The sequence below is a fragment of the Ursus americanus genome, chromosome 19 (assembly GCF_024610735.1).
Source record: "Ursus americanus isolate L20-20 chromosome 19, mUrsAme1.1.p, whole genome shotgun sequence".
Taxonomy (NCBI): Eukaryota; Metazoa; Chordata; class Mammalia; order Carnivora; family Ursidae; genus Ursus; species Ursus americanus.
Window position 1 is genome coordinate 25488919 of NC_142145.1, and position 21855 is coordinate 25510773.

Genomic DNA, 21855 nt, shown 5'->3' on the forward strand with positions numbered 1-21855 from the left:
CAAGACAAAACTAAACAATCATTTTTAAAAATCAAACCCTGGTACCGAGATGTCAGGGATCACCCACCAGCCCTGGCGGAAATTCTGGCTGCCCATCCGGACCGGGGCTGGGGCCCAGCCCTCCGCGGAGGGGCTCGCTGCGGGAGCGGGGCATCAGGGGAGGGTGGTCAGCCGCCCAGCAGGTGGGGGAAGGACCGGGTCCGGGCGGTAATGATGTGCGGCGGGAATGCCCACCAGCGATGGCCAGGCCTGCACGCAGCGTGCAGCGTGGGGGAGGCGCGGCATCTCGGAGAGGGAGCATTATTGATGCCCTCGCCTCGGGGAGGGAGAACCGATAATGGATGGCGGACAGGGGATGAGCTTTGTCATCAAACAAGGGGGCTGAAAGATGGTCCGCTGGAATGTTATCAGTCATGCCTTGATCAAGATGTAAGACTCTCAAGGTCTTCCGTCTTCCCTCTCCAGCTCTTCCTCCTGCTGCCTCCGAGGCCCCTCACCCTCCCGGCTCTCCTTCCTCCCTCGCTGATCCCACCCTCCTCCTCCTCTCCCTTTGCTGCCTCTCCTGCCTCTTCTCCTCCCCTTCTCCCCATGGCTTCCTTTGTCCTTCACCTTTTCCTCTTTCCCCTTCCTCCTTCCTCCCTCCCTCCTCTTCCTTCTTTCTGTCTAGTCTTTTCTCGTACTCAGGGGCCCCTCTCCTGTCAGTCCCTGGCCACACTGGCCCATACATTATGTGGGTAAGGTTTTTATTTCAAAACCAAACTCCTAAGTGATGGCTTCTTTCTGTCATTATATTCCCCTGCCTTTCCTCCTCTCCCCTGCCCACAGATGTCACTAAAAGGATCTTGGAAGTGATGGAGTGGGTTTAAGGAACTCAAACTAACCTGTGTTCTTGGCAAATTCTCAGCCTCTCTAGACCCCGGGGATCGCATGAGCCTGGATCCCTGCATGGCCCATGCTGCCCGTGCGCTGGCTCCCAGCTGTGTGGCTCTCTGTCTTCTGCGCCCCTGTTCTCTACTGCCCCAGACTGAATATTCTCCCAAATAACAAAGGTGCTGAGGGCCGCTGCCATCCCCTTCCTTCTGGACCGGGGCTTATCTGAGCAAAACAGGAACACTGTCACATTGGTCTAGAGGCTCGTCCCCTCCCCGGTCTCACCTTCTCCGCATACTGTCCCCTACACCCATAGCCCTGCCTTGGCCGGCAAACCTCAGGTGACTTCAGTCTCTTCCATCTGACGCCTTCACCTTGATGCTCACCGCCCCCTAGGAATTAGTACACCATGGCAGCTCAGGGTAAGAACGCAGCCATCATGGTGGAATTTCAGCGTCACTGAGCAGGTGTGAAAGGTATTATTTGGGACAGGAGAGCTTCTTGATGACCTTGAAATCACAAAATGTAGGAGACTCATTTTATATGTACAGCCGATCTTTTTCCTTTATGAATTAGATATAGCAATAACATCTTTCCGATCTTTAGGCAAAGAACCAATCCCAGCTGAGTTCCCAAAAGGTCTGTACAGGCTCGGACAGTACGCCAGAGACCGTGCTGGGTGCTGGGTCTCCTTCAGCGTTTGCTGGTCGACTCCTCGAACAGCAGCAGGCTGCGTGGGCCTCACTCCCCACTACTGGCTCCATGTATTGAATTCTTCCTATGCACGCCCTGTGCTAAGTGACTTCTGTTCGGGTGCTCGTAATCCTCCCATGTCTGGGACGGGAGGTATATTCATCTTATTTTACTGATAAGGAAAGGTTAAGCAACTTGCCCAAAGCCATCCATCTCATTAAATGGCAGAGTTGGGATTTCATTCTAGATCAGACTCAAAAGGCCATCCCCGTAACGCCTCACCGTGGTGGGGAGAGGCCCCTGCCTTCCTGCACAGCAGTGGCCGCGGGAGAGGGCTGTGCCGGCTGGAGGAGGGGGGCTGGCAGGTGACTTCAGCATTGCCTGGGTGGGCGTGTGCTGGAACTGGTTCCTACGGCACCTCTTCCCAAGTCTGTGTCCAGTGCAGTCACTTGACATGGGCCACGGTGGGGGTATTTACACCATAGAAATTGGCCAGTACTACACATCAGGACTTTTCCTCCCCAGGAGCTGGTTGTTACACAGTTAACACACCGCTGGTTCTGGTCCACCCGTGGGTAAGGGTAGGGCAGCTTCATGGACCCATGTCCTAGCCTTTGCAAGGTAGGGATTAGGAAAGATGGAGTGGTCGTCATTTCAGGAAACTCGGTCTCTGGCAGAGGTCAGCGAGGGCCTAGTGTGGGGGTGGAGGCAAGGAGGTGGTAGCGGGGAGGGCCAGGGGGAACTGACTTCCAGAAAGAAGAGGTGCATTAGCATTCCCCAAAGAGCCACAGGGCTGGCTAATGCCTGACCCTAATGCCTGATGGAGCAGCCGCCCAGGCCTCCTGGCTTACATTGGTGGGATGAGGAGCCAGGGGCATTGGTGATTACAAAATCAATGAGGGTGGGAGGGGGAGGGGGTCAGTTTTAGCCGGGGCAGGGAAGGGGGTAGCGAAGGGAGGGGCCTGACTGACTCTTTGCCCACTGCCTCTCCACCTTTCTGCATTCATCCTTCCAGACCTTTCTGGCTCTGAGCAGGCAGGTGCTCTGTCTTGGCCTGCGTGATAGAAGGCATACCCGGGAGCCGTCCTTCAAGATGCCCAGCTATGCGGACTGTTCAGAGCAAGCCAGGACGCAGGTGGTGTGCTGAGCAGGGAGGGTCAGTGAGGGCTGGAGGCAGAGGCGTGCCAGATTCATCTGCTACGTTCTTCTCCTGAAATGCACCCCCCCCAAATACCTGTTCCAGCTGTGTGCCCTTCCTCTGAGTTCCCATAGCCCCCACCCCCATGCTTCCCTGGAAAATGCCTGATACCTACCTGTTCCTCCCACCTGTGAGGAAGGGGCCTCAGGGTCCCTGCATCCTGCCACTGCACATCGTCCCTGAGTAAGTCAAAGGTGAGGAAGGGTGCCCACAGGAGGTGTGACCGCAGTGAGGAGTGGCTGTGATGTGGCTCAGTGGGGCCCTGAGGTGAGGTGCTGTTGGCAGGCTGTGATTGGGGCCAGACCCCTAAGTCAGGGCCAGACGTGTTTCCTGGGGAGTCAGGAAGGGGGAATCTCCTACAGGCCCGGGTCAGGACACAAAGGGGTCAGACAGCCTGAGGGGCCTTCCTCCCCTGAAAGCTGCTGCTGCTGGTGCCCTAGGGTCAGAGGCCCAGAGGGAAGAGGTGCCTGAGCCTTGAGGGGCGGTGGAGGGTGGGGGTGGGGCTGGGGAGGCATGTCCAGGCAGGAGAATTCTTTGCTCCACAGCAGAGCAGGGAAGTGACATCAAGGTGGAAAGGACACTCCCCGGTCAGAGAGAGGTAGCTCTGGCTTGGGGCACAGAGCTGTCACTTTACCCTAGGGCGCCCTGGAAACTGCCCTTCTCAGCCCCTGCCAGCCACCCAGGGACTGCAAGACACCACTGTGGTAGAAAGGCTAAGGGCCCCCGAAGATGCCCGTGAACCTGTGCACATATTACCTTACGTGGCACCCTGGACTCAGGTGACTGAGCTGAGGTTCTCCAGATGGGATATTATTCTGGATGGCATGAGGCCCATCCAAGGGTCCTTATCAGAGGACGCAGAAGGGCCAGTGCCAGAGAGTGCAGTGCCAATGGGAGCAGGGATTGGAGGAGCAGAGGAATGCCCCAGCATCTGCACCCGGGGGACATCTCCCCTGGCACTTCCGGAGAGAGCCGGCCCTGTCAGCACTTGCATTCCAACCCCTTCAGACTCATTTTGGATCTCTGACCTCCAGAACTGTAAGGGAATAAGTCTGTGTTGCTTTCAACCACTAAGTTTGTGGTTGTGGTTGTGGTCCCTGCAGCAACAGGAAGCTAGTACCACACAGAGATCTGGCGAGACCTAGGGCTGTTTGGGCACGGACGGACACAGCCTTGGCACCCACATCTCATACCACCCCAGACATCCGGGGCCCTCTGCAGCATCTCTGTCCCTCTCCCCACTGCAGGGTTCCCCTTGCCTGGACCATCTCTCCATTACTCCTTCTCCATCTTCAGTCCTTGGCCTAAATGTCACTTCCATCTAAGAGACATGCCCATTATTCTCTGTCAGGGCCCCCTATTTATACACATACACACACATGCACACACATGCCCACACGCACACATACACATGCGTATTTGATCTGCTCATGGCTCGTTGCCCATTTCCTGTCACTAGCAGGCAAGTCCCTTGAGCCAGGGACTCCTCTCTGCTGTATCTTTCTGCCCAGCACTTACTCCCGCCCGACCTTACATATGGACTACCTCTTCCACCCCCGCACAGTGCCTGGCACACAGAGGGTGCCCAGTGTATATTGCTGAATGGGTGGATGGATGGAAGGAAGGACAGATGGGTCGGTGAATGGATGGGTGGGTGGATGGTTGGGTAGGGGGGTGGATGGATGGGTGCCCTTGGGAAATGTCCCAAGGACTATCGGTGACATTGAGTGTAGATGTGAGGGCTTGAGCTCTCTCTCTCAGGGAAGTCGTGCCTCTACCGTCCAAACAGATTCTGAGTCTTGAGCATTTTCTGGGTGCCAGCACCTCTTAAACAAGCTAGCCACGTGGGCGTCATTACCTTTGTTTCAAAAGGAGAAAACTGAGTTGTAGTGAGATGGGAGGTTGGCTCAAGTTTGCAGAGCAGTGGGTGGTGGGAGTAAGTTTCAGACCAAAAGGCAGCTACTGCCCTAGGCCACAGGCCTTTGGGTGGTCAGAGAGCTGGGCATGTGGGAAGGGGATTTTAAATATCCCAGGGCAGGATGACGGGTGCTATGGGGCAGGAGAAGTGGGGGATTCCCAAGGGCTCTTGTAATCACACCCAGAGGTCTCTGTCTGTTGGCAGGGACCCCTCAAATCTTGGGCCCAGCTGCCAGCATGCTCAGGAGGCTTCGTTCCTACAACTGCCCCTCCTGCTGTAATTGGTCAATCCCCGTCCTCACTTGGAAGCCTTCCTGGAGAGAGGGCTGATGAATCCTCTCCATGGCCCCTTTCTCGCACCTTGGTCACATGGCCGTGGGGTTTTATGGCTTGATGAGCCATAAAACACCCTTGGTGCAGCATACCTTTTATTGACTTCAAATTGCCTCTTGTCATCAGAGGTAGGGGGGTCATAAAATGCTGGCCTTATTAGTTTTCCCGCAGTGGGAGCTGCTCAGAGGGAAGCTGGAAGCAAGGTGCTAGCAAGCTGCCTCCCCCCTCGCCCAAGACTCAAGGACATCTTCTGAAGTAGGGCTGGAGAGCGCTGGGTGTGTCCTGGTTGCACCAGTTCCATTGCTTAGTGAGGACAGGCGGCCAGCTCCTCTAGTAATCTGTCGAAAATGCTCATCATCAGGACCCCTCCCTCCACTGGTAGCTCGAAAATTTTGCCCCCTGACACACTACATATTTGCGTGTGTGTGTGTGTGTGTGTGTGTGTTTTCATGGACTTTCTCCATCCTCTAGAAAGAGGTTCCAGGAGGGCGGGAACCAACTCTTTGGAGCGCTACTGTATCTTTGGTACCTAGAGCGAGGCCTGGCTCAGATTTGTAGAGCTGACAGGTTGAGTGAGGAGAGCCTCTGTCTCCATCTCAGCTCTCCTGGCTCTCTGTCCACAAGGCCAAGGTCCAGCCTGTGGGCCCCCAACAGCCTGTGGTGTCTGCCGTCTCCCTGGCCTTCTTCCTGTGCTGTCTCCTCTGCCTGGCAAATCTTCTAGCACTCTCCCTGTGCCCGCCCCATATGCCTGGGGATTGCAGTCCATCCGTTCAGACTCCACTCAGGTGCCCCCCCTAACTCCAGAAAGCCTCCCAAGAACCCCGTCCTAGTGGACTCCCTCCCCGTGTTTCTGCTGCCCCTGGAGTCCCCTCTCAGAAGGCTCCATGCATTCAGCACCCCCACCAGCCTGTGTGTTCCTTAAGGGAAGGCCTTTTGTCTTATTTATCTTTGTAACATTGGAGGTGCTTCTTGAATGAAAGATGCAGTAAGAGTCTGGAGATGGGATGCCCTACCAAGAAATTTATGATCTAAGAAGGGCGAGGGCACCCCCAGAAGCCATGGAAGCAAAATGTAGATGGGAAGCAGACACACTAGAGCTCACAAACATGTCCTGAAGACGGGGGCTGAGCGGGAAGTGCAAGGCGGAAGGATGGGATGAGCAGGTGAACAGATGCGTGGATGGATGAGTGGTGATGGGGGACAGCCCACCAGGTACTGTTTGCTGCAGGAGGAAGTTTTGGTCGGGATGCACGGGAAGAATGAGGCAAGACTTACACAAGGGGCAAGTCAGGCAATGCAGCTAACTCACCATTTCCCCCTCAAGCAACAATGTCGACTTCGAGTTTGCTCCTGACTGCTTTCTGTCCTTGGCCAGTACCTCAGTTTCCCTGACTTGCAGAGCAGGAGCTCTCAGACCTGGTCCCTGTCCAGTGAGGTGGTCGTGGAGTGAAGCAGGGAGCACGGCTGGTGCTCTGACTTGTGATGTGATGAACGGGGCAGGTGTCTGGAGGTCATCCTTCCAGCACAGTGATGACCCTCAGGCTGCCCAAACTGACAAAGCTCACTCGTGCCCAGAGGCTTCTGTAGGCCTGTCCTCAGCGAGGCTGCCAGGCCAGGGAATCTGTGTAGAGCACCTCCCAGCTGCCCTCCATCCCCTCCACCTCTCCTCCATGGCCCATCCAGGTCCTCTGAGACTGTAGTCAGGGTGGAGTGAACAGGACCCCAAGGGGTGGACACCTTCCCTTGGCCATGGTCTAGACCTTGCTGGTCCCTACCTCTTAGTGCTCCATGGAGAAGGGATGTTGCCCTAAAAGGAATTTAAGAGCATCTCTGACAATAGAGCATTCCATCTGCAAGGGTATCCAAGGCTCTTTCTTTCCTAAGGCCGCTTCTTGGACTCCTAAGGTGCAAAATCAGACTCTGATTACATGGTCTGCTCCTCAGGGCTGGGGCTTATTGGCTGCGGGAAATCCTTGTATCCTGTTCACATGGCAGAGCTTTACAACTAACCACCCAGGCTGCAAAGGCTTCTTCATCCTTCCAGAGCTCTATCATTAGGGATCTGGGAAGAGACTGCGGATGGGTATTCCCCGTGAACCCATGTACTATATTGTCCGTCTGTGGGCTTCTGTGCACCTGTGTGGTAGCCCATGACTTTGCCCAATACTCAGAGGCTTTCCGTGGCCAAAACAACAACGGAGACATTTGAAGCTATCCTCTCAAGCCTAACAGAGCACCTACCATGTGGTCGGGACGGCGACTGGCCAGGAACTCACATTTCAGTGGGGGTGATGCCCAGTAATGCTGCAGAACCATATACGAGGTCATGGAGGAGAGTAGGGGCTCTATGGCCTGGGGAGCAGGGGAAGGCTTGGGCAGAGATGGGAACTCGAAGGATGGACAGCACGTCAGCTCTTCGGAGACAGTTACTCTACCAGGTGAGGTCGTGAGCCAAGGCGAGGAGGAAAAAATGTGTAAGCCACGAGGTTGTAAAGGGTTGGCTAGAGTAAGATTAAGATAGAATCCATTTCGACTGCTGGTCTATGAGGAGCTGCATGAGGCTTTAAGCTTTTCCCCAAACCTCCCGTCCCTGGTCACTTAAAACGAGGCCCCATCGGACACACTGTTTAAGCCAGGCTGCGGGTGGCGGAACCCATGCCCGGGCCATTCATTGTCTTCACTTGTTTAACTGGCCTGAAAGTTCCCCCATGACCTTCTTCCCTTCCCACAGCCCTGCTCTTGCTGTCCCAGAGCATTAAAAGGATTTCAGAATGCCAAATGATTATTGATATACTAATGAGTCTGTCCGATGGCCATTAGCCTGCAGACTACTTGGATATTTTTAAACTACTAAAATCAAATCTTGCAACATCCATTATGCCCTGGACGGCACATTGCTGCCGGGGCCCCAACATGTATAAACACAACTGAGCCTGCATTATCAAACATTTAAGCCCTTAAAAATTGCCCAACCTCTCAAATCTCCTCTTAGGACCCTGCTCTGGCATGGCCCAGGCCAACGCTAATCTCCCCATTAAGACCTCGCCACCTATTCCCTGCTCGGGCCGGGGTCTGCTTTAGACCAGAGCAGCAGCTTTCAGGCGCATTAAAGGATCAGGCTGAAGCAAGGATGATCTTCTCCTAAGTTCGTGGGGAGGCGGGCTAAGCGGGCAAACCAACCAATCACTTCTGCAGACAGAGCACTATTGGAAGTAGTTCCCAGTGTGTCCATGACATTGGGGGTGGGGGCGGGATGGGGGAGCCCTGCAGAGCTAGTGTGGTTCTGACACCCAGGTGGTTGTTCCCATGCCCCGCAGAGAGACTTGGTGGGGCGGGGGTTCATGAATAGCAGACACAGCTGGCTCAGGGCCACCAGTGCCCACTTCCCTTTGTCAATGTGCCTGTCCACCTTGTAGCGGGAGCCACTCCAAAGTTCCTGTCTTGGGCCACAGAACAGGTGTGCCACTGCTTGGAAGTATGGGCGAGCTGGCTTCTACCGATGGAGGCGTGGGTCCATTCTCTTCTCAGCTTGGCCTCGCCTGGCAGGTGCAGCCTGACCTTCCCCTCCCGGTGTTAGCTTACAGCGGCAGGTCCAGCCGGGTGTGGCGGAGGCCCACTGCTATGCCCGGGATGAGAGGATCCGTGCCTAATTCAGTAGTCAAGTATGTGGGAGCTGGTGGTTGAAGTCCTATTTCCAAGCCAGCTTTACCAAAAACTCTGTTATTTTGGATTCTCTCTGGCTGACTTTAGGGTCTTATTTATCAGTTGACACAGAAATTGAGTAGAAGAGGAGGGTGTTTCCTATTGACGCCCAGGTCTGGCTCTTCCTTCCTGGGATCTAACACCCTCCAGTTCCCCACTGAATGACCTCTTGTGTCTTCCTTTCTTGAGCACTACCCATCGTCCCTTGCCCTGGGCCGAAACTCAGAGCAAAGCTGATGAAGTGGCCCAGGGTCCGCCCTGTTTGAGGCAGTGGATGGGCGAAGAGGGAGGCGCAGGCTGCTCACAGTCCAGCTGGGAGACAGGCTGCTGCGGCCCAGACAGCAACTTGTGTGGGCCCCACACTGGCAGACTCGCCCCAGCTTCCTAACCACCCTCGCCTGCTCCCCTGCATGTGGCGCTCGAAGCAGCGGGGCGCTGGGAGCTGGTACTGGAGCTCTGTTCTGGGTGAGTCCCCACGGCTCTAGCTCCAACCCGCCGTGGTGCTGTGGGCAAGAGATTTAATTCTTACTTCTCTGAGCCTCATTTCTCTGTCCTCTTAGGATTCCAGGATTCATTAGGGTTCCAGTGAGGATGTTCCACCAAAAGCACCGGGCATAGGATGGACGCTCAATAAACGTGAATGGCCGCTCTTCCCTTCCCTTCTCTGTGCTGGCTGAGGGACCTCAAAAAGCCACACAGCCACTCCCGTCTCCACTTCCGTTTTCCTTTCTTCTCCGGTTAGCCTCCATGCTGGTGAAGTTCCTGTGAAACTTGGTGCCCCTCCCGTCGCCTGTAGACTTTCCTCTGCCTTTGGATCACCGTAGGGAAAGAATGATGCAGCCTTTTCTGTCCTCTGTGACACGGGGCCAGTGGCAGAGGGGGGATAGCCGCAGACGAGGACAGAAAACAAGTAGGAGTTCAGGGTCCATCCTGCATGCCAGCCTCTCTTGCAGACAAGGCTGTGTTTGGATAATCGGAAATGGGGACAATTCGCCAAGGCAACAATCTGCCTGTTGGAAGTGTTGGTAGGCTGATTTCCCTCTTCTTGGGGTTCTGTCCTCCCATGGCGATGACGCTCCCTGCTACTCTGGACAGAAGGGAGGACGGGAGGCTGTGTAGCTTCACCCAGTGTACTTACGGTACAGTCTGTTTGGTACAAGTCAAGGCTCTCTGGTCTGCTCCTGTCTAGGTGGGGTCTCTGGGGCAGGGAAGGGGTGGGAGCCAGAGAAGGCAAAGTCTGTGCCTGGTGGTCAGTAGCCCCTGTGTGACCTTGGGTGTAGAGTTTCCAGGGACGGGGGCATGCTCCCTGTCCTAGCTTCCTGCCAAGTTCCCCTTCATCATTTTTCATTGCTCAGGCCCCTAGCTGGAGTTAAGCCGGGGCTTATACTACCCACCACCTAGCAGTGTGACATCTGTGAATGGATTTCTAATTACACATATAAATCAGCATGATTGGAAATTCTTGAAATTTTATTGGGAAAGAAATTTATAGTGATTAAAACCAATTAATTTGGGCCTCCTATTCATCCAGGCGGCGGGGTTGGGGCTGCCATGCTGCTGTGCCTCCTGAAAGCCATGGGGTGGGGATGGGCTCGATCTGGGGGCCACTGGGGGCGCGTGCTCATTTTCCAGGTTACAAATGCTCATCCCATGTTTTAAATTACACCCCTGCCCCTGGCCACATATCTTGTTTTGTGTCTAAAAATAGAGTTCTAGGCTTTCACTAAAGATTCAGAAACACTAAAAGGAATCTTTTTAATCAAAATAAAGAACCCTTTTTAATTACTCAGCCTCTCTCACAGTTGGAGGTAATAATTGTCGTGTGCTCTTAAGTAGGGCTGTTATTAGATTTCCCTGGGGCTCCTCTATTTTCTAGAAGTTAGCAATGCTGGCTGTGCAATGCCAGAGAAGGAGTCAACTCCTGTCTCTTTAAGCTTTTAATGTCAAGACCTCCTTTAATGTCAAGAGCAGGTTGGGGAGCTCCCCTGGTCACATGGAAAGAGGCAGGAGAGGAGTGAGCTGTGGCTGATTCCAGGTTGACTGTGGGAAGAGCTTCCTGGTGCTTCCTACATTGTAGGGAAGATTAAGTGCAAATCCCTCCACGGCCAGCCGCTTCTTCCCCATCTAACATCTTCTTCCCGAGATCCCAACCAAGACCTTCTCCTGCTCCATCCAGGCCAAGAGTTTTCTTGGCTTGCATTCCTAGCAACTCATCCCTGGCTCTGGGCCGGTGAGGGTGCGTCTGGATTAGCATCCCCAGGGCTGCCATAAGAAAGGACCACAAACTGGGTGTCAGTGCTTAATGGTGTCAGTGAGGCCACACTCCCCCTGAAACCTATAGGGGGGAATCCTTTCTTACATCTTCTGGCTTCTGGTGTTTGCTGGCAGTCCCTGGCTTGTAGATGTGGCGCTTCTGTCTCTCCCTCCTTGGTCACATGGCCATCTTCTCATATGTCTCTGTCCTGTCCTCTTATAAAGACTGTGTTGAATAGGGACCCATCCTAATGACCTCATCTTAATAGTGACTTCATCTTAACATTATTACATCTGCCAAAACTCTGTTTCCAAACGAGGTCACATTCACGAGGACCAGGGGTTAGGACTGCAACATATATTTTTAGGTCTGTAAGTCAATCTGTAGCAAGGTCCTTGGTGACAGATTTCGGAGGTCACAGGACTATTTTTGGTTCTAGTGTTAGCGATCCTAAAACTTTTAAACATCCGGTTTTTGCTCCTTTGATGTTCGCCAGCATCTTCAGACTGCACAGTGCGAGATGGGGACGGTAGGCCCGTCTTCCCTCCAGCTCACTCTCCCTCTGGCACTTCTACTCTTACATCATGTGGCCCATTGCGACCAAACCCCATTTCTTTTCTTCCTAAACTGCATTTCCCCTGCCTGTCCCTGCAGTTGGTCGCGGCCATGTGGTTGGGTCTGGCCAGTGGAGGGAAGCGAGAGGTGTGTGTGCCGTGTCCAGACCCCACCTCTAAAATATCCTGTGTCATTGGCCACACGCTCTTTCTCTGGTCCACAGGAGGGATGTGGGCAATTTGGAGGCAGTCCAGATAAAAAGATGGTCTTCCTTCCCCCCATCTCCCTCTCTCAGGGCCTTTTAAATCCCCCTTTCCTCAATCCCAGCCCCCTTGATCCTGTTCTCTGTAACTGGGATACATTTATTCACCTTGAAGTTGTGGGGGCTTGTTGTCTCACTCCTGGCGGGTATGCAAGGAAAGTGTAATGCATCACAGAAATGAATTGAAGAAAGGAAAAATTTCAGGTGTCGGTGAGGGACGTAATGGAGATGTAGACAGCTCCCCAGACCATGCTGCGTCCTCTGTCAGTGGGCAAGACCAGGTCTCCTTGCAGATTTGAATCCATTCTTGACTTTTCCCTAAGTAGATGATACCTTTCCTACTTCCACGTCCTCCACCACTTACTAGAACATCTTCCATCACGCTCTTCTTGGATTCGGTCATGTGGGCACTGGACTGGGAAGGATCCAGGAGGGTGTGGGCTATACATTTATTATCCACGTGTCTTCCATAGTGTGAAGAAGGAAAGACCTCACATTTGCTGAAGGTCTAACACACGCCAGGCTTTGTACTAGGTGCTGTATGTGTGTTCTTTAAACCTCCTACAAACCTTAGTAGGTAGATATTACCCCATTTTCCAGATGAGCAAACTGAGGTACAGAGAAGTGAATTAACTTACCCAAAGTCAGAAAGTGCTAGGATTTAGGCTCATTCTACTAGCTTCAAAGATGGTGCTCTTTCCAAAAATACCACACACACAGTAGGTTCTCAGAATATTTGTATTGAACTAAATCCAACCAAATGCTTCATAAGCCCTTGCAAATGAGGTTTTGAAGCCGGATGAGGCCCAGGATAACTGGCAGAGACTCATCCCTCAGTCTTGGTTCCCTGGCATCCAAGTCCCTTTAAATCAGGCTGGTAATTACTCTAGGCTTGCTGTAAGGCAGTGCATTTAACAAAACAAACACAGGTTCCGTTTCACATGCAAGTAAACATTTTCCCTAAGCGATTAGCACCCAGACAGCTAATAATTACCCCATGTGACACTTCTAAAAGCTGACTATGCATATTTATGGAAAATGATTATTATCACAATATTAGGAGCTCATTAATCCACAAGAGCACATGTGAGAACATTCCAAAGTCAGTGTAACATTTGTGCGCAGTAAATACCCATCTGCTTTGAAAGCTGGTGTGGCGAGTGTTTGAGCATTCCACAGGTAGGGAAGCCCTCTGGGTGAGCAAATACACTCTCTTGTTTGGGGTATGGCTTTGAACAGCCTTGTTCTTTCCAAACACGGCACCACAGACACGTGTGTGTGAATGCGTGCTCGCGCGCGCACACACACACACACACACGCGCGCGCGCGCGCGTTTCCTAGCAGGACTTAAGAAAAACTGAAGTGCCTTACTTTCTCCCACATATCTGCTTCTTCCAAGGCTGCAGTTCCCACCCTTAGATGACTTTGCAAGTTCATGGGTAAAGCACAGAACTTAGATGACTTTGCAAGTTCATGGGTAAAGCACAGAACTTAGATGACTTTGCAAGTTCATGGGTAAAGCACAGAACTTAGATGACTTTGCAAGTTCATGGGTAAAGCACAGAACTTAGATGACTTTGCAAGTTCATGGGTAAAGCACAGAAGGTGCTATGAGAATGTGGGCAGACACTGGGATCTGCTGGCTTGCATTAATTTTGTAGGAGTGCGGTCTTGAGGCATCATGTTGCAGAATGAGAGTCCTGAGGGATCCAACTAGAACAAGATCGTCCAAGCCAGAGAGGCCCAGTGGGGCCACCGGATCTTGCAGAGGTCCTGTATCAGGGCATCTTGGGCTCATGGGGAGGAGAGAGAATGCATGAGTTCTGGCCTGGAAGCCAGAAGTCCTAGGCTCGAGAGCCAGCTTGTTACAAAGCCTTGGACAAGTTGTTTAATTACTGTGGACCTAGTTTTCTCATACGGAGAAACAAAGCATCGGATTAGAATGATCGCAAAACATTTTTTTCTGCTTTGATCTTGTCTCCCCAAAAGTCAAGGGAGAGCAAAGAGACGGCGCTGAAGATAAGTCAGGGGCGTGGCTTCAGAAGCCTCCAGTACTTGTCCGTGGTGCAAAGGAGCGCTTGCCTCCTCGTAAGTGCGCAGCCTCCCAGGTGAATCACGAGCCCTCCAACTTCCCTCACCAGTCTGTCTTGTTTCTCTTCTCTTCAGAACCTAGCTTCTGCAAAAAGCAATCCCACTTCCCACTCACTCTTCACCTCACTGCCCCCTTCCCTGGAACTGCTCTGCCCAAGGATGCGGGGACCTCTTTGTGGACAAATCCAGTGGTCCCCCTGCAGTACTTCTCGACCTCCTAGCAGCATCTGGTCCTGCTGACCTTGCCCCCTTCCTGCAAACGTCTCTTCCCTTGGCTTCCATGACTTCATTTTCCCTTGGTTTCCTATTGCTCAGGCTTCTCCTCCTCTTGGGCTCCTCTTCCGCTGCTAACTCTGTAGGCGTTGGTCCTCGCCATGCTTCGGAGTCAGCCCTCCACATTCCCTGCACACCTTTGGCTTTAGCTGCCTTTTATACCCCCGTGACTTCCAAAGCTGTATCTTCAGCTCAGGTCACTCCCTTGAGCTCCAGACCCATTTCCATAACCAATTTCTGGATCTTTCTACATGCAGGTTCCTTGAGGCTCTCAAACTCCACACTACCGGGACAGAACTCACCCTTCCCCCCCATCCCCATGCACTATCCCCGGAAGCCTCCACATTGTGGTCTCTGTGCTCTATTAGTTATGCTTCTAGGCATTGCTTCTATCTGTCTGGCTGTCCCTCCGCCCTCCGGCAGCCATCCTGTCTCACTTGTTCACGGCAGTGGCTCTCACTGTCAGTGCTGCTTGTGGTCTTGCCCCACCCACCTTTCCCCACATGGCCACAATAGTGTGGCTTGTTCCGTGGTTCCTCTTTAGTTACGTATCTGAGAATAAAGTTGCTCCTTGCCAAAAATCTTTCCTGATGGATTTCTGCTTCTGTTTTTGGTTTTGCTATCCAGCATCCATTTGTCGTCCTACTGGCAACATATCTCCGATTTTCCTTTAGGGAGCTCCCCTCCCTACCCCCTCCCCACCTCCCCCAGCCCCGCTCTGGGTCTACCTCTGAAGGGTGGGTAGATGCAACAAGCCTCCTCCTTCGTGGATTGTCCCATTTCACTCTCTAGGCCACAGTGGTTGTCAGGGATGGGCTGCTCAGGGCGTTTGCTCACATCACCTGAGAAAGGATCTGCTGGAGGATGTGAGGCGAGCACAGCTGTGGCCTCGCATGCGGAGCCCAAGGTGGAAGCCAGCTCCTGGAGAAGAGCAGAGCTGAGCTGAGAGATGGCCAAGCCAGGTCCCTACGGCTCGTCGGAGCCCAGCACATTCCGGCTCTATCTGCCGCCCAACCCCTGCGGTTCCACTGCTGGTGCCAGTAACTCTTCTTGCTGAAGCCAGTGCGGCTGGGATTTCTCCCATTTGCTACTGATACACATTCGGTGATCCTCCCTTGCCTTTGGGAGAAAGTCCAGATCCCTGAGCAAGGCTTACAAGGCCCTCTGCCACCCGGCTTCATTTCCCTTCCAGCCTCCTCTCTCATTGCCTTGCACTTGCTGACAGGACGTCTTCCAGCTCCCCGAACACCCTTCAACACTTTCTTGTAATTGCTTTTAATTGTCCACCTCCTCTGGGAGATTGCAACGCCATAGGGATAAGGCTGTGTTTATTGTATTCCTTGTTGTGGCTCCAGTTCCCAATAGGATGGTTGGAATGTGGTTGGTGTTTAATAAATATTTGTCAAATCTATCAGTGAATGTGGGTTCATGGGGTAAGGGTACAAATACCATTCGGTAGATTCTTTTGTTCTTGGACTAAATCTCATATTATTCATTTGTTTGTTCAATATTTGTTTAACATCTATTATACGTCAGAAGCAGACAAAAATAAAAAATAGTTTCAGACTTCAACAGTTTGTAGTCTAGTGGGAAAAAAGATACAGAAGCAATTATATGATATAATATAATTTTGGACTGTAATTGAGCTGTGTACAATACACAATGAGAGCATAGGAAAAAAACTCTCCTAACTTTTCTGGGGATGTCAAGGCTGTTAGGAAGATGTCATAGGGGAGGTAATGCCGAGATTTCATACCAAGGACAATACAGGAACACATGGGGGGCTATCTGGCAGCAGAAGAAGAGGGGAGGAACTGAGGGCAAGAGCCTTTATTGTGGTTTCTGCAGAAGGGAACGAGCAAGGCAGAGTAGGCAGACTTCGGATGGGCTGTTCTTAGCGATTTTAGCAGGCTCTGGGGCATAGAGGCTGTCCCCAGTTGCCCGGTATACCTAGTGGCTGGAGGGATTGGAGATGTAGAGTCTGGATGGGCTAGTTTGTATTTGAAAAGCATGCTCACAGGTGAACTGTTTACTATCTCTAGGAATTGGCTAGCCCTGGGAGGGGCAGGCTCTCCAGGCTCAGCAAATCGCCAGAGGTCAACATACCAGAAATGCAGAAAACAAATACAGGTCTCCTGAACACAACTGGATGGCTTGGCCTTGGAAGAGAAGAGGGGTTCTGCTTCTGTAGCGATGGGTCTTAGGTAAGGCTGGATATGGGTGCAGTTATGTGTGTGTGTGTGCTCAGGGATCAGTTGTGCTGATGAATTTGAGGAATTTCCTGCTTTCTTCTCTTTTAGTATATGTGCTGCCAGAGCGAGCACTCATGCTTTCTTCTCTTTTAATTTTGCTTGGGACCATGTGACCATGGATTCCAAGTAAAAAATTGCGCCACGTGGTCCAATGGTACAAGCGAACTAAGGAGGTTTTCTGGAGAACATCGGCTCTCCAGGAAGGCTAGATGTGGCTGACTAAGGAAATAAGGCCCAGCAGTGCCTCAGCTTCTATTCCTGCACTGACTTTGAAATTCCCCAGGTGACCTTGACCAAGTCATATCCGCTCTCTGGAGTTCCCATGCAAGGGGTCTCATGGTCCTAGAGGGAGGTGGTCCTGAGCGAGGTGGGGCTGGAGCTGCATGAGGACATGAATGCTGACAGAGCCATTGTTGTAGGACCTTCTCATCGAGGGTAACTGCCTACAGGAGTTTGTACTCTCAGGGTCCCCGATGTAGAAAAAGCCTTCCGTGACTCAAGTGACAGATTGGAAGGGGGTTGTTCATTTTATAGAAGAGCCTTTTAAATGAGTGTTGGATAAACTGCCATTCAACTAAGATCTAGGAGGCAGAAAACCTCAAAACTAAAGTGTTAGGAACCACTGACCATGGGAAATCAACTAAAACAAAAATAAACATCTCTGATATTTTGAAGGTCAAGGGATCAAAGAGGCTCCATTTATCAGCTCTGGTTTGCACGTGACACTGCATGCATACCCAGTAACAGCTTTTTCGTAATTTGACAAGCAGGTGTCTTTGGAACACCTGCTGTGTGCCAGACATTGTGTGTGGAGGGTTACATTTAAGTTAGATACAACCTCAGAACTCCAAGAACAAAGATTCTCAAACTCAGATTTACCTGGGGGAAAATTACTATTGTTTTCATTTTAATGGTGTTTCCTCGGCTCCATCTCGGGGTTTGGATTCTGGAAGTCTGGGATGGGACCCTTAATCTGCATTTCTAACAATCATCCCAGGTGATTTCTGATAAGGAGGTCCAAGATGGCACACTGAGAAAGTCGGCTAAGAAGACACCATCATTGGTCGGTCATAGAAGTCTATCTCAAGACAAATCTGTCTATTCAAGAAATGGGAGTGAGGACAAATAGAACTGTCCTTTATCACCACTACCCTACATCTTTAATTTTTTTTTTTTTTTTGAGTAAGCTCTATACCCGATGTGGGGCTTGAACTCATGACTCCGAGAGATCAAGAGTCATGTGCTCCACTGACGGAGCCAGCCAGCCACCTCTTTAAACAGAAGGCAAATAACACTTCTCAGCAGCAGCATCTCCAGCAGATGACAATGGGCAGGGGCCGTCCCGTCTCCTGTCTGCAAGAGTGAAGCCGTGCCACCTGCCTTAGGTTGCTCTACAGATCTGGGGCAGGACAAAGCTGCCCACCTCGCTTGAGGTCTCTTAGAAAGTCTTTTTTGAAACTTATAAAAGGGTGCCTCTTGTTGGTTCCCCGTGCTGTATCCATCTTGCTCTTCTTCTGCCCGCCTTGCTCCCCACATTTCTGTGTCCAACTTGGAGTAGATGTCATGCTCCAGGAAGAGACCCCAGGTCCTCTCTCCCTGGTAGCTCCACATTTCCTTTGGCACACCTGTCCCTGTTTGAAACTGGGGGAAAGGTAACACATGGACTTAGGTGGGGTGCTCCCGCAGAGCAAGAAATGATGGAGTAATTGTATTGTAGGCTGTTGGGCAAATCTGGGGAATGGACATGCCGTTTCCCTCAGTGAGTGTGTAGCCATCTGCTTAGTTTCTGGTCCAGAAGTGGTTAAGAATGCAGGTCCTGAGATTAGAACTCCTACCCGAGTTCATATCTGGTCATTTGCTAGCTATGTGACCTGGGGCAAGTCACATAGGCCTGTCATATATCCAGGTGGGGTGGTTGGGGAGACAGATAGATGCATGAGACTGGCTGGAGCCCACGGGGGAACTTAGAATGGGAGAAGCAAATGAAGGGTCAGTAAATGGTGGTGTGTAAACCAGGGGACTGTGTCTTTTGACCTCAGGAGAACATAGAGGTGGAAAAACAAAGGAAGCCCAGGTCTGAGTCCTGGGCTATCCTAGCACTTGGCAGTGTGATTGAGGGGAGAGGGGAGGGAGTAAGCTCGTGAGCAGGAGTGACCAGCAAGGGGGAGGAGATCCTGGACAGAGGGATGCCATGGAAGCCCAGAGGCCACAGTGCTTCTGGGAGCGAAGCCAAACACAAGAGACAGAAAAGTGGTCCTGTCCATTGCAACGTTGAAGGTTTTGGGGACACTGACAAGAGTGCCTTTGGTGACATGTGCAGCACTTACCTCGCGCAGTGGATTGTGGATACAGTGGGAAGTGGTGATAGTGAGGACAGGTCAGCTTGTTCCAAGTTTGCGGGAAAGGGGGCACAGACAGCTGGGGCTGTAGCTGGAGGCTGAGTGTCTGGCGTGTCCCACACTAGTGCTGGGTCATCGTAGCTGCTAGTATCACCTGGCTTTCACGTTGTCCACTGGTTCTCAGCAGTGCACCTGCATGGGGGTTTGCCTTGCAGGGAGCTCCGAAGACTGAAAGGTTCTAGACATGAAGGAGTGAATCCCTAGTGGTAAAACTGTAGGTGAATTGGAAGGTTTTTCTTTGAAGGGATGGATGGGTCTGTTCAATTTCCTGTGGGCGGGGCTGCCGCTGGGAGCTCCGGAAGACTGCTGGAAGCTTCCTCTCCGACCATGCAGGTCAGGAGCCGAGTGTGCAGTTCTCCCAGTTCTCCTGCTCACAATTCATTCACAAGTCAAATGCAACCTGCGTGTGGCAGAAAACCAGTGTATGTGCACATGCGTGTGTGTGATCTTTTTTAAAGAACAGAGTTTTATACAAATCAGATAATTGTCTCAAAAATTCTGGGTCTTGCCATTTACATTCCCCAACTTAGTCTCTCTTCCATGTCAAGGACAAGAATATCGGCTTGTGAGGACTTACCAGCTTAGGGATGGAAAAGTTAACGCTGGTCATATTCTGCCCAAATCCTATCAGATTTTCTTGCTTCTCATTAACCTTTAATCGGCATCACCTGTGTGTGCGTGTTCATGTGTCTCTGTGTGCGTGCGCATGGGTGTGTGTGTGTATGCACTCACATACTCACATATGCATACACTCTGCTTCTGTCCTCTCAATCAACTTCAACAACCTAGTGACAGTGTAAAAGATACTCACACTTCCAGCTGGAGCTGTGTCAGAAATGGGCTCCAGTATTGGTAATCCCTGGGGTATCTGAAGGCAAGCTTACTCCCCGGGCCTGGCCAGGGATGGGATGGAGGACCTCTGGGCTCCCTGACTCTCATGAGCTGAGGCCCCAAGCTCTCTGCTCACTGCCTTTCAAGGCACAAGGCTGTGGACGAGCAGAAGTCTGTCTGAGCCCAATTATCCATCTCTAAAAATCTTCCTCCTTCCTCCGGCCCCATTCTACATCTAAGCTAAGTCAGTCCTGAGTATTTTCAGTGGAGGAACTCCTCAGTTATCTTAGACCAGGCCAAAGTCTATTCCACGAAATACCCATGACCAACCAACCAAAGTATCTGGCATGTGTCTACATTTTTGGACATTATTTTACCAGTAACACTTCACTAAACAGAACTTCAAATAACCAGATTGCAGTTAGCCCTTATTACTAATAACATATCATTTCGGGAGAAGTAGATCAAATCACAAACTGCAAAGTAAGGTGGTGCTTATCACGAATACAGCGAAAACTAACCCAATGAGTTTCCTCATCAGGCTCATTGGGAGCAAATACCTGTTCAGCCTGATCTCCACCCCCAGCCTGGACATCGAGAAGTGACTTAGGGCTCTGAAGTCTGTGTTAGTCAGGCTTCTCCAGAAAAACACACGCGCGCGCCCACACACATACGTACACACAGGAGTGGGAATTTTAAGGAATTGTCTCATGCCATTGTGAGGTGAGGGCTGGCAAGTCTGAAATGTGCAAGGGAGGCCAGGAGGGGTTTATCAATATTGTGGTTTTGAGTCTGAAGATAATCTAGAGGCAGAAGTTCTTCCTTCTCAGGGAACTGTCTGTTTTCTTAAATGCTTGGACTAATTGGATGAGACTCACCCACATTATGACCGGTAATCTGCTTTACTCAAAGTCTACTGGTTTAAATGTTAATCACATTTTAAAAACACCTTCACAGTGACATCTAGGCTGGTGTTTGACCAAACAACTGGGAGCCATCGCTTAGCCAAGTTGACACATCCAGTCAACCATCACAGACTTCATACTTCTCAGACAGGAGAGATGTCATCCTAGTCCATTTGTTGTCATTACCAACGCCAAGAAGTGGACACAAATGTTTTAAAAATCTTTCACCTTCAGGGGCGCCTGGGTGGCTCAGTCGTTAAGCGTCTGCCTTCGGCTCAGGGCGTGATCCTGGCGTTCTGGGATCGAGCCCCACATCAGGCTCCTCTGCTGGGATCCTGCTTCTTCCTCTCCCACTCCCCCTGCTTGTGTTCCCTCTTTCACTGGCTGTCTCTCTCTCTCTCTGTCAAATAAATAAATAAAATCTTAAAAAAAAAAAACAACAAAACAAGAAATCTTTCACCTTCAAAGGCTAAAATTAAAAGAAAGTTTTTTTGTTTTTTGTTTTTTTAGAGAGAGACAGTACGAGCACAAGGGGGGGGGGCAGAAGGAGAGAGAGAATCCTAAGCAGGCTCCATGCCCAGTGCAGAGCCTGACACAGGGCTCAATCTCACAACCCTGAGATCACGACCTGAGCCGAAATCAAGAGTCAGACTCTTAACCAAATGAGCCACCCAGGCACCCCAAAAGAAGTTTTTTTTTTTAATAATGTGAACAAATTACAATTAACAATCTTCCTCTCTGCCATCTGAGTCCTCCACCATTCTAGAAACAGCCCAGCCATCTGAGGTACAGACCTGATAAAGCTTGCCATTGAAAATAACAAATGCAAATCAAAGACCTAACCTGGACTCTTTGTTTTCTGCAAGGGGAGCTCAGAAAGTAGAGGCAGATAATCAACCAGAATGAGAGTTTCTGGTACCGTGGCGCCCAAGCACTTGGACCAGGCATTCGTGTGTGGACTGACACTGCTGTTGGCTGATCCAACCCCAACTTCTCCCTCGCTAGCCACCTGCCAGCTTGGGGTGGCCAGGGACATGGGACATAATCACGGCTAAAGAGATTTTGTTTGTGGTCTTGAATTTCCAGAAAAGCTTTTGCTTTCCTTTTACAAAGGAATAGATTGGGCACTTCTGGATCTAACAAAGTAAGATAACTCCACTCTATCTCTCCCACAAAATATGATGAAAACCCAGGCAGAATATGCAAAGCGACCATCTGAGGACCACAAAAAGGAAATAATAATAGTGAGTTGGGGGACAGGAAATCAAAACTCAAAGAATGAAAAAAAAAAAACCTAAAAATATGATCCATACCATGGCA

At 51.2% G+C, this 21855-nt stretch overlaps 1 long non-coding RNA gene across 25 annotated transcripts in view; it reads left to right on the forward strand.

The window, feature by feature from the left end:
- Positions 1-21855, forward strand: part of LOC123787365 (uncharacterized) — a 133185-nt gene that overhangs the window by 15148 nt on the left and 96182 nt on the right. For 23 of the 25 annotated variants that reach the window (XR_015727692.1, XR_015727697.1, XR_015727675.1 and 20 more), the window contains exon 2: positions 16191-16352. The exons of the other annotated variants lie outside the window; for them this stretch is intronic. This is a non-coding gene — a long non-coding RNA (uncharacterized LOC123787365). The remainder of the gene's footprint in view (positions 1-16190; positions 16353-21855) is intronic. 25 annotated transcript variants of the gene reach the window in all.